The sequence below is a fragment of the Leptidea sinapis genome, chromosome 12 (assembly GCF_905404315.1).
Source record: "Leptidea sinapis chromosome 12, ilLepSina1.1, whole genome shotgun sequence".
NCBI lineage: Eukaryota > Metazoa > Arthropoda > Insecta > Lepidoptera > Pieridae > Leptidea > Leptidea sinapis.
The window spans coordinates 15,191,639-15,202,688 of NC_066276.1; the positions used below are offsets into that span (position 1 = coordinate 15,191,639).

At 35.7% G+C, this 11,050-nt stretch overlaps 1 long non-coding RNA gene across 1 annotated transcript; it reads right to left on the reverse strand.

Moving 5' to 3' along the window:
- Window positions 1–3,073: 3,073 nt before the first annotated feature.
- On the reverse strand, window positions 3,074–6,062 carry LOC126967285 (uncharacterized). Its single transcript, XR_007729961.1, has 2 exons — window positions 5,927–6,062; window positions 3,074–3,395 (listed from the first exon to the last, which is right to left on the reverse strand). It is a non-coding gene; the product is annotated as an uncharacterized LOC126967285 (long non-coding RNA).
- Window positions 6,063–11,050: the final 4,988 nt, after the last annotated feature.

Consider the following 11,050-nt stretch of genomic DNA (forward strand, 5'->3'; position numbering starts at 1 on the left):
TTGTCTATGAGATAATTTATTGACGCACGGTTTGACAGTTCTGCTGTGAAACAATTTCATGATAACAACAGGGAGCATTTTTTAAGAAATAATTCTTGATGTTTTGAAATATTATTGGCGAATTCCTATAAAACAGTATTTTTTTTTATTATCTACAGAATTACGTCTGTTGAGTCAGCTAGTAATATTATAATTCGTCCCACTACCAAACAGATGGTGTCACCACTGGCTCCCTCCAGCGATCGAACCAAAACATCACCCCATGAGAAACCTCAACCACTCGACACAAGATGTAATCGCGCCTTTTTTTGTTTTCAACAATACTATACGACTAATAATTGTTCCTGGACCTGCACGGCATTGTCGAAAGGCCGCTGAAGTACTTCTGAAGTGATATCGGGCCTCAAACATTACATGGAATTGAATTAAACTCTGTTATTGAGCCATGACTTTAGAAACGTGAGACGAATGTGAAATTTCTTTAGTTTACTTTACATTTAGGGCGTTGAAGTGCTTCGCTTATGAAATTTTAATAAGTTTTGATGTTAAGAAACGTTGTTATATTACCTTAGCTGCTACTCAAAACAGTGCGTTTGTATGTAGTAAATAAATATGATTTGTTGTATTGTAGTAACTAAATATGATTTTAACACAAATTATTCATAAAGTAATAGTATGTAAGTGGTAGTAGTATGTAAACATATTAAAGTGGAAGTTAAGTAATTATTATTTTTGTTAATTATGTGATTAATCCTTGGACCCTTGGATTGTATTGAACCTTGTCATATACACATACATTACTAGTGGGGGGCTCATTACACAGGATGCCGACTAACGACGATGAAAAAAAAAGCGCGCTGAGTTTGTTGCGCCCATTCTTCTCAGGTCGGTGGGTGGTAGATTTTGACTTTTAATAAGTGATGTCACGTCCTATTTTGAATAAAAATTTTTGAATTTGAATTTATCGAGTGATATTATTAAAATAGATCTGGATGATAGATATGTGGCTAAATATCAAATTGCCTCCCACTTTTGAAGCAAATAAAGACGTAGTGTAGACCAGTGGCAGGCTCCTTTGTACAAGATGCTGGCTAGATTATGGGTACCACAATGGCGCCTATTTCTACCGTGAAGCTGTGTAAGCATTATTGTGTTTGGTATGAAGGATGCCGTAGCTAGTGAAATTACTGGGCAAAATATGTCTCAAGGTGACGAATGCAATTGTATTACCACTCAGAATTTTTTGGGTTTTCAAGAATCCTGAGCATTGTAATGGGCAGGGCTTATCAATTACCATCAGCTGAACGTCCTGCTCGTCTCGTCCCTTATTAACATAAAAAAAAATATAAACGTCTGCATGGTGTTAGTAGAGTATGCAGACGTCTGTTTGTAATCGATACTTTAATTGGTTGTTGTGGCATGATCGTGGAGTTATAGTCACTTTGACGTTACTAAGATGGCCGTCTGTCCCCCTCTCATATTGCGACAATTTCCCTCACTACTGAAATTACATTATATACAAAAAATACATGCAATAGCATGCAAGTGCTTTGATGTTATTCTTTAATCAAACTAACGGATATGTTTCAAGTGTTTTAATTATAGAAAGTAAAAAATCATAAAATTACGACATTAATTTGCAACGCTAAATGTGCTTATATATATAAGGGAATCCCTGAAATATGATATATATAGATACATACCTTTTTTATGAGAATAAGGGACGAGATGAGTAGAATGGTTAGCTGATGGTAATTGATACGCACTGCCCCTTACAATGCAGTGTCGCTCATGATTCTTGAAAAACCCAAAAATTCTGAGCGGCACTACAATTGCGCTCGTCACATTGTGATATAAGATGTTGAGTCTCATTTGAGTCACAGTAATTTCACTAGCTACGGCGCCCTTCAGACCGAAACACAATAATGTTATTATTGTGTCACGGCAGAAATCGGCGCCGTTGTGGTACCCATAATCTAGCCAGTTTTTGTGCTTGGTGGAGGACAAACACCCCTTTTGAGTTATTTTCCATCCTCACTATCTAAACGTTCTCCCAAACTACGGCTCTCATGAACATTTGTTTTTACAATTCAGAACAAGAATAAACAGTAAATAATAAAATGACGTCTTGATTTAGATCATTTATACGTCTTGATAGTCTATGACAGCTATGCAAACGACAAAAATAGACATTAGAACTAACCTCTATTTTGAGCAATTCACGCACCTAACACAAAGTGTCATACAAATCGCGAGTGTGAGACGTAGCTTGTCACGCACACTAAAGAAATATTCCTGGCCTGTTTTTATCGGTTTTCTAACAGCAAGAGGCTCTATCTAGACGTATAAATTATCTACGCGTCTTGACATTTTAATAACACTGAGTACGGGCAAGCATCAGTAAGAAACGCTACCTTGAATACAATATTAATAAAACATGACTGACGACACACAACAGCGTAGCCGCGCCTGAATTCATATTTCAGCAAACTTAAAAAGCCTTTTTATATCCTTTCATCCATTATCTTAAACAAACTTATATTTCCTGCATTCCACATTAATATGGAACCTACGGCGACGCGATAGGGGCTGGAGCTAAATATATAAAAATGGCAACATTGACAATGGCTGTATTCTGTAACGGATGCAGGTTTTTTGATAAATGACCAGACGCGATTTGTCTTGCGTAGGGCGAATTTGGCAAAGAGTAAACTTATTTGATATTTTTGGATATTATGCCTCCGAAATCGTAGCGCCGCGCCTTACAGTTTGTCTTGTTTGAAATGCCTTAACTCCAGTGACGTTTTAAACACATATAAAGACATATCATTCGCAGTCTGATAGCGGAACGACAAAAGTGTGCTTAAAGACAATGTAAGCACCCTTTTTTCTTTCCGAATCAAATCTGAAATGAATAAATGTTTTACATTGCTGCTTATTGACCAAGAATATTGTAAACAACTGAAGTAAATCCGGCAATATAGCAGTCGATGCTTATTATAGTGAATTTGTGGTAAGTTCCATAATTCCATTAATATCATCATACACTTAAGAGGATGAAAGAAAAGCCAAATTGCATTTTTCTCTTTAATGAAAAAAACAACATTTAAAGTCTATATTATATTATCTTCTCTAAATTTTGAATCTCATAATATTAAATATTAATCACTCTTTTTAGGTTACACTTCACCAACACATTCCAATCTTTCTCAAGCGTCATTTAGACATCTTCACGAATTAGTATTACTTTGTAAGTAGTAGTAGTAGTAGTCTCTTTACAGATATATTAAAAAATATAAAAGTACAATAGACATAAATCCCTAAGATCGTGACAAGATTTGTGTTTAGTTACCACACACGGTTCATTCAGACTCGCTTCAATACCAGTGTCGGTTCTGCAATAATTAAGTATTAAGTTTTAACCTTTGACGCAGGGCGGGCCAGTAATGGTCACAAGGATGTTATGATATTACGGCATTTTCCCCACTCACAATGCGAGGCAATGTGTACGCTACCATTTCCTGCCTCTAATGCCTTCCCCGACTTTTATTATTTATTACTAAGTCGCGTTATTTTGCCCCATTTATTGTAGTGACTGTAAAAAAGATTGTTGAAATGAGAGTAGCCTATTTTTACATACGTACTAATTATTACTTGTGATTTTTAAAGCAACATTTTTATCTGATTTAAATACAAATCAGATCCTTCCCATCTTAAAAATAATCTATATTTACTGTAAACGTTAGAGAAATATTTAAAGATTTGTTGATCTTATATAATTTTTCATTTCCTCATCTCGTTTATCGTAAAGCCCTCAGTATTAGCTTGATAGGGATCAATTATGTCTAAGATTATATATTTTTTCCTTTTTTTTATAATTCATAATATATTCAAGCTTTGTGTCAGAATACCATATATTATATTAGGTACCTACGTACTTTATTAAATCTATTTATTAGAAATCATATTTATTTTTTTATGAAAAATATGGGACGTTCAGCTGATGGTAGTTGATACGCCCTGCCCGTTACAATGCAGTGCCGTTCAGGATTCTTGAAAAATCTAAAAAATTCTGAGCGGCACTAAAATTGCGCTCGTCACCTTGGGACTTAAGATGTTAAGTCTCATTTGTTCAGTAATCTCACTGGCTACGGCGCCCTCCATACCGAAACACAAAAATGTTTACACATATGGTCTTTTAAAGGCCATTTTTAACTTTTATTCATAAATAAATTGATTTTACATTTTATTTAGATAAATTATTCGAGTGCCCAATCATTGCTAAGAGCGTTGTAGTGTTAACGATAAAAAAAACTTTTATTAGTATTTTGTAATCAAATAAAGAGTACTTACTAAGCAATTACATTGTTACAGTCTCGACAATGACCCGGTCAACTATTATCAGTATGTATCTCTACTTTGAGCTTAGCTTTAATTACATTTTATGGAAAAGGAGGACAAACGAGCGAACGGGTCACCTGGTGTTAAGTGATTACCGCCGCCCTCATTCTCTTGTAACACCAAAGGAATCACAGGAGCGTTGCCGGCCTATAAGGAAGGTTTATGCGCTTTTTTGAAGGCCTATATCGTATTGTCCCGGAAACACCGAACAAGAAAGCTCATTTCACAGCTTTGTAGTGCGTGGAAGAAAGCTCCTTGAAAACCGCACTGTGAAGGACCGCCACTCATCCAGATGATGGGGATGATATTCTATTTTGTGGCGTGTCGTGCGAAGGTGGAATTCGGCGGCAGGAATCAGGTAGAACAGCTCTTCGGAACACTCCTCGTGATAAATGCTATACAGGATACACAATGAAGCGACGCACGTCTCTACGCAACGCAAAGTGATCCAGTCGTTCACAGAGCATTGGGTCTCCGCCAATTCGAGCTGCTCTGCGTTGCACTACTTGCGCAGAAATCAAAATTAGGGTCTCTCTAGCGGAGGACGCGGGTTGGGGGGGGGGACTGCGCTTAATTTGATAAGGCAGACGTTGACGTCAAAGCTCTATAACGATAAGTTCCAGTACATATGGAGTATTTCTATCATAATGACGAATCCCAATAACTAACCAGTGGGAGGCTCCTTTGCATAGGATGCCAGCTAGATTATGTGATTTAGAAGAGGGGCTGGGAGTTTCTTGTCAGTTCTCCTCCTCATGCTTATTCAAAGTCAAATAAACTTTATTCAAATAGCCTTAAATTAAGTGCTTTAGAACCATCATTAAAAATATTCAAGTATATTTAGATTACTGAATCTACCATAATATGTTTTGAAAAAGTAGAGCACGAAAGAAGAACGTATAAGAAACTCAACGGCCACTCTTTAAAATCAAATAGGGTAGGTATTTTACAATAGATGTTGTACCAGTGGGAGGCTCCTATGCAGAGGATGCCGGTTAGATTATGGGTACCACAACGGCGCCTTTTTTGCCGTGAAGCAGTAATGTGTTAAGATTATAGTATTTCGCTCTGAAGGGCGCCGTAGCTAGTGAAATCACTGCGCAAATAAGTCTTTAGCAACTTATGTCTCAAGGTGACGAGCACAATTGTAGTGCTGCTCAGAACTTTTGGGTATTTTCAAGAATGATGAGCGGTACTGCATTGTAATGTGTATCAATTACCATCATCCGAACGTCCTGATCGTCTCGTCCCTTATTTTCATCAAAAAACTGATTAAAAATATAATAAATTAAATAATATATAATTTTTATAAACACATCTGTTCTAGTGATGTTCCGGTATCAGATCAATACATTAGACTGCGTGAAATACCGACACCAAGCAAATTGCCATCCAGTGGAGTATTAAAGGCACGATCGCTGAATTGATCATCATTGTGCATCACGGGGAGTGTTCCGTAGAGCCTTTTGATTTTATACCAACCTCTGACTTTCATCATCACCCTACATGTCACAAACTTACTTACCATCCTCACCAGCATAATTATATTCACACAAAATGCCTCAAAACTTTGCCAATAAATAAAAACTTCATCACAAAAGAATAACTAAAGAAGCCATTACCGCATTAACATAATATGACAGTATTGGACGCAATTTGTCAATTACAATGGACAAATGAAGTGAATGTCTTCTAAATAAATGTTCTGTAAATAATGGTAAATGTTGTGACATAGTGGACGGCACTGTACTGTGGCGAAACGGAAATATAGCGCAAGAGATGCATACTATTATTGACATGATAAATTAACTGACATGGGAATAATTTTATATTTATTTATTCAGGAACAAAACAGTCTTTTACAATAGTGAGTTACAAATATACACAAACCAGAAGACAAAACAGTTCCATAAATTAAATACTAATTATGTTTACACTGGACAATAATGCAAAACAAAAAACAACAAACAACATAGATATTTTAAACCAAAAAACTACAAAATTACAATGTTCAAAACGAAAATTTAAACAGTTATAAGAGTATAGTTAAGAACAGGACACAACAACAATGATGTTATTATTTAGAGTTATTATTTTTTTTAAATTGGGTACAATATCACCAACCATTTTCTTATATTTTTGTATATTTAATGAAAATATATCAATTTCAGTAAGACGTTTATTGTACAAACTACAAGAGCGCCTCACAAATGTATTTCCTGCATAATTGCTTTTATAAGGTGATAAAATGTAATCTTAGAACGAGAGGAGATTCGCGGTGTTATAAATTTAATTAGATTTAACAAGGATGCTGAGTCATACCACTGTTAATCATTTTAAATAGAAAAATTTGATCAACATAATTTCTTCTGAATAATAATTCACGTGTTGCTTCTTGAGTGTTAAAGAACAAAACGCAAAAAAGCATTTTTTTATAAATTTAAAACAATTAGGTTAATTTTCCCAATCAAATTGTATCTTTTTCCCTCTCAAATCTTATAAAATTTTAGTTACCAATGAACTAGAAATATTTTTGAATAATTTTGCATGTCAGTGTTGCGCCAATTTGAGTTGCGTTGTGCCAAACATCGCAATACTGGGCATCAAAATGTTTAAAGATATAACTGTGAAAGTACTATATTACTGAATGAAACTAAATAACTATTCATCATGACGGCACATGTAAGTGCTAGGTCCATCATGTGTCAGAGCAAGAAACTCCAAGCAGTGCCCGAGACTTGTGATTTGGATGTTATAGGGGCTATGATAGATATCAGCACGCTTTTCACTGTTCGTTTTGTTCTACCTTCAGTTCTCTTATAACATTGATATAAATGTGAATGACAGATGTCATATGTGAAATATAATGTGGTGTCGTCATGTTGCTTCACTTAAATGTAACTAGGAATTACTTATCCATCAAAACTTAGGCCCAATCAGGTACAGTATCTAAACAGGATTTAATACGGATTCCGTTCAGAAAGCACAGTTATAATCTTTAGTGAAATTAATAATTTATCGAGATTTGTCGTATATTTGTGGTTAGCCCTTTGGGCTCGAGAGCTACTACTAAGAGAAAGATTACAGGGCTCAAATTCAAATTCAAATTCAAATATTTTTATTCAAAATAGGATTTAAAATCACTTATTGAACGTCAAAATCTACCACCCATTCAAAAGAGACTGCCTCAGACCTGAGAAGCTTTTTTTTTTAATATAAAATATGGATTACAATGTAATATCATACAATAAACATTTATAATTAAAGAGCCTGAGGGTGTTCGCTTTATTCCCAGTCCGTGGTGTCATTAAGAAAATCGTTTATGCTATAATAACCTTTCCCACACAAACGTTTTTTAACAATTCTTTTAAATTTCGTAACACATTTGTTTTGTACATTTTCTGGGATCACATTGTAGAAGCATATACATCGCCCAACAAAAGACTTACTAACTCGACCCAACCGAGTAGTAGGCACAACAAGTTTATGTTTGTTCCTCGTGTTAACATTATGAATGTCACAGTTTCTAGAAAATTCTTCAATGTGCTTATGAACATACAAAACATTATCAAAAATGTATTGAGAAGCAACAGTCAAAATGTTTATTTCTTTAAATTTTTCTCTTAATGATTCTTTAGGACCTAGGTTATAAATCGCTCACCTCAGGTATATCATCAGAATCTGTTCAGTTTGCCCAATCAGGTTCTGTATCCTTTGCGATGTAACTCCGACGACAACTCAATATAATAAACGAAAAAAAATCTCGAAAAAATATTCAGTAGCTCTTGTAGCACTAAATACGGAAACATATTAGCAATGGTATCTAATCTGTCAAATGATACGTGACGTATGTTGAGTGCGTCCCTCCGCGGGACTCTGCGGGACGACGCGGGACAGCTATCGTCGAGGGTCTTTATTGATATTACGTTCACGCGCCGTTGCACACGGATTTATCGCACTGTTTACTTGAGTGTGATTCTTTAATAATGGATATAGTTGATGCCATGGTGTTGTAATGGAGTCTAGCAGAATGATGTTTTTGATAGATTATTTAGTAGAACTAACACTCAACATGTAGATAATGATTATTTTGTGACGTTTGACTTCTTTGCTGACTGAAATTTTGAAGTTTCATCCAAATAAAATGTATATAGAACTACACATAGATTGAGTCTTGTCTGCGAGTCGTGACTGTAGAGATTTTATGAATTCTGAATTTCAAAAGACTATATATTTATTTTTATTCTAAAATTCGAACCTCGCGCCTTACAATGTTATATAACTACGATCGTTTTAAAAGAAATGCAAATGGACTGTAATGTTTATTTGAGAGAGAGAGTTTCTTGAGCCGCTTCTTCTCTCTAAGAGTGCCATTTGTTTCCGAAGCGGTAGTAGTATCTAGTAGTTATTAGAAATGACATCAAAAAGAATTCGAAAGGAATCAATTTTGAGAAAATAAATGCGTTTTATACCTTTTTATTGTATTTCGCAGGGCGTAGGTAGGTAAGTATATAAACTAAAGAAAAAAAAATGTCTAAGTTTCAAATTATTTTGAAACACGTACCTGAAATTGAAATGATTTCATGGAAAATACGATATTTTTCGTTTCGTGTCTGATTTTTTTAAATGAAAATAAGGGACGAGACCAGCAGGACATTGAGCTGATGAGAATTGAAACGTCCTGCCCATTACAATGCTGCCCTTTAGGATTCTTGAAAAATCCAAAAACTCTGAGCGGCACTACAATTGCGCTCGCCACCTTGAGACATAAGATGTTAAATCTCATTTGCGTAGTAATTTCACTAGCTACGGCACCCTTCACACCGAACACAGTTTTCACATTACTGCTTCACGGCAGAAATAGGCGCTGTTGTGGTACCCATAAGGCTAGGGTTACTATGGATGCGAGTTCTGACGAAAATTTGTTCTGGCGAGTTCTGACGGATTCGTCAGAAGAAACAAACACCTGGTATCCAATGACAGTGTTTACACTGGCAACGACGAACGCGTCAGAACATGCACGACGTCGTCAGAACCACTCGAGCGTTCAAACGAGTTTGATTTTTTCGCACGACCTACGTCTGCGAATTTCGAGTGATTTGGTTTCCACCATGGATAATGATAAATGGATCAGTGTCGTGTACGAGAACAGGCGTTTGTGCGATATGAGAGACAAAAATTATCACAACAGAGATATTTCTCGGCAAAAGTGGGAGAAATTTGTCCAGAACTCAACACTAGCAGTAAGTACAATTGTTTATTTTGATGTAGGGTTAACATTAAATAGGTACATGAGCAATTAGAATTATTGTTTACATTTTATCTATCAAGAACATGACTTGTAGAGCTATAGATTATTACAGTAGGTTGTATTGAAAATGAAAAAAAAAATGAAAAAATATTTATTTCTGTAACAAAAATGGTACAAACATAATAGTGGATGTGACCTTCTATTAAGTGAGAAACACCTGTACCAGAAGGCCTCGCTCTTCCATATCAATTAAAATTAACAGTACCAAAAACTAGGGATCACAAATTAGGTCTAAAAATATAAAAAAAATATTATTCAAACAGGATGTCTGAGTGTGTGTGTGTGTGTGTGTGTGTGTGTGTATGTATGTGAGTATGTGTGTGTATGAGCATGTGAGCATGTGTGTGGTGTATTTCATTGTTACTTGTCGTAAAACACGACTTATTGTAACGGAATTTCAACTGCTGGACTAACAAAATAATTTTTCATGGTTTCTCTAGTCTCATTCGCGCTTCTTCCGTAGTGATTATATCTTCGTGAAACTGGCACATTGTGTAGGGACTCAAAGTCCACCTCGGGAATATCAACGGAAGTAAGACCTTCTTTATCGATGTCAAATCAAATTCATCAAATTCGTCCATCTTTGCTGGACGGCAGAAACGAACTAACTATCAGAATAACAGAAAACGCGCACAGTGTAAACGCCTCGTTCTGACGAGGATTTCGGACGTACTCGTCAGAACAAATTTTCGTCAGAACTCGCATCCATAGTAACCCTAGCCTAAGTTAGCCGGCATCCTATGCAAAGGAGTCTCCCACTGATATATAGTCTATGATTTGACCTGTGGTTTCGGGTGATGTAAAATTTAACTAGAGATTCGTCAATTGGATACAGCGGGTACAAACACTTGTCAAATTAAACTCACCCCAACGAAGGCGCGTGGTGTTCGGTGACAACAAACAAATCAATTAATTATTGTTATTCACGCGGCAGATGTTCAAACATTATTGCATTTGTCTACCATTATGTAAACATTAATACTTTCTCACTTTTTACAAATGATTTGATTAAGTTGAATGTAATGTAGAAAGAAATTAACATCTTGACTGTTGCTTCTCAATATATTCTTTGATAATGTACCTAATGTATGTACATTTTTAAAAATTGTATAGCATTTTCATTGTATATTTAATGCATCCAGGAAGAGTGTTCAAAGCTAACGCCTGACGCTGGATAATACAATGCGTTGTTGTTTTTTTTTTATGGAATAGGAGGACAAACGACCGTATGGGTCACCTGGTGTTAAGTGATCACCGCCGCCCACATTCTCTTGCAACACCAGAGCGTTGCCAGCCTTTAAGGAAGGTGTACGCGATTTTTTTTGAAGGTACCCATGT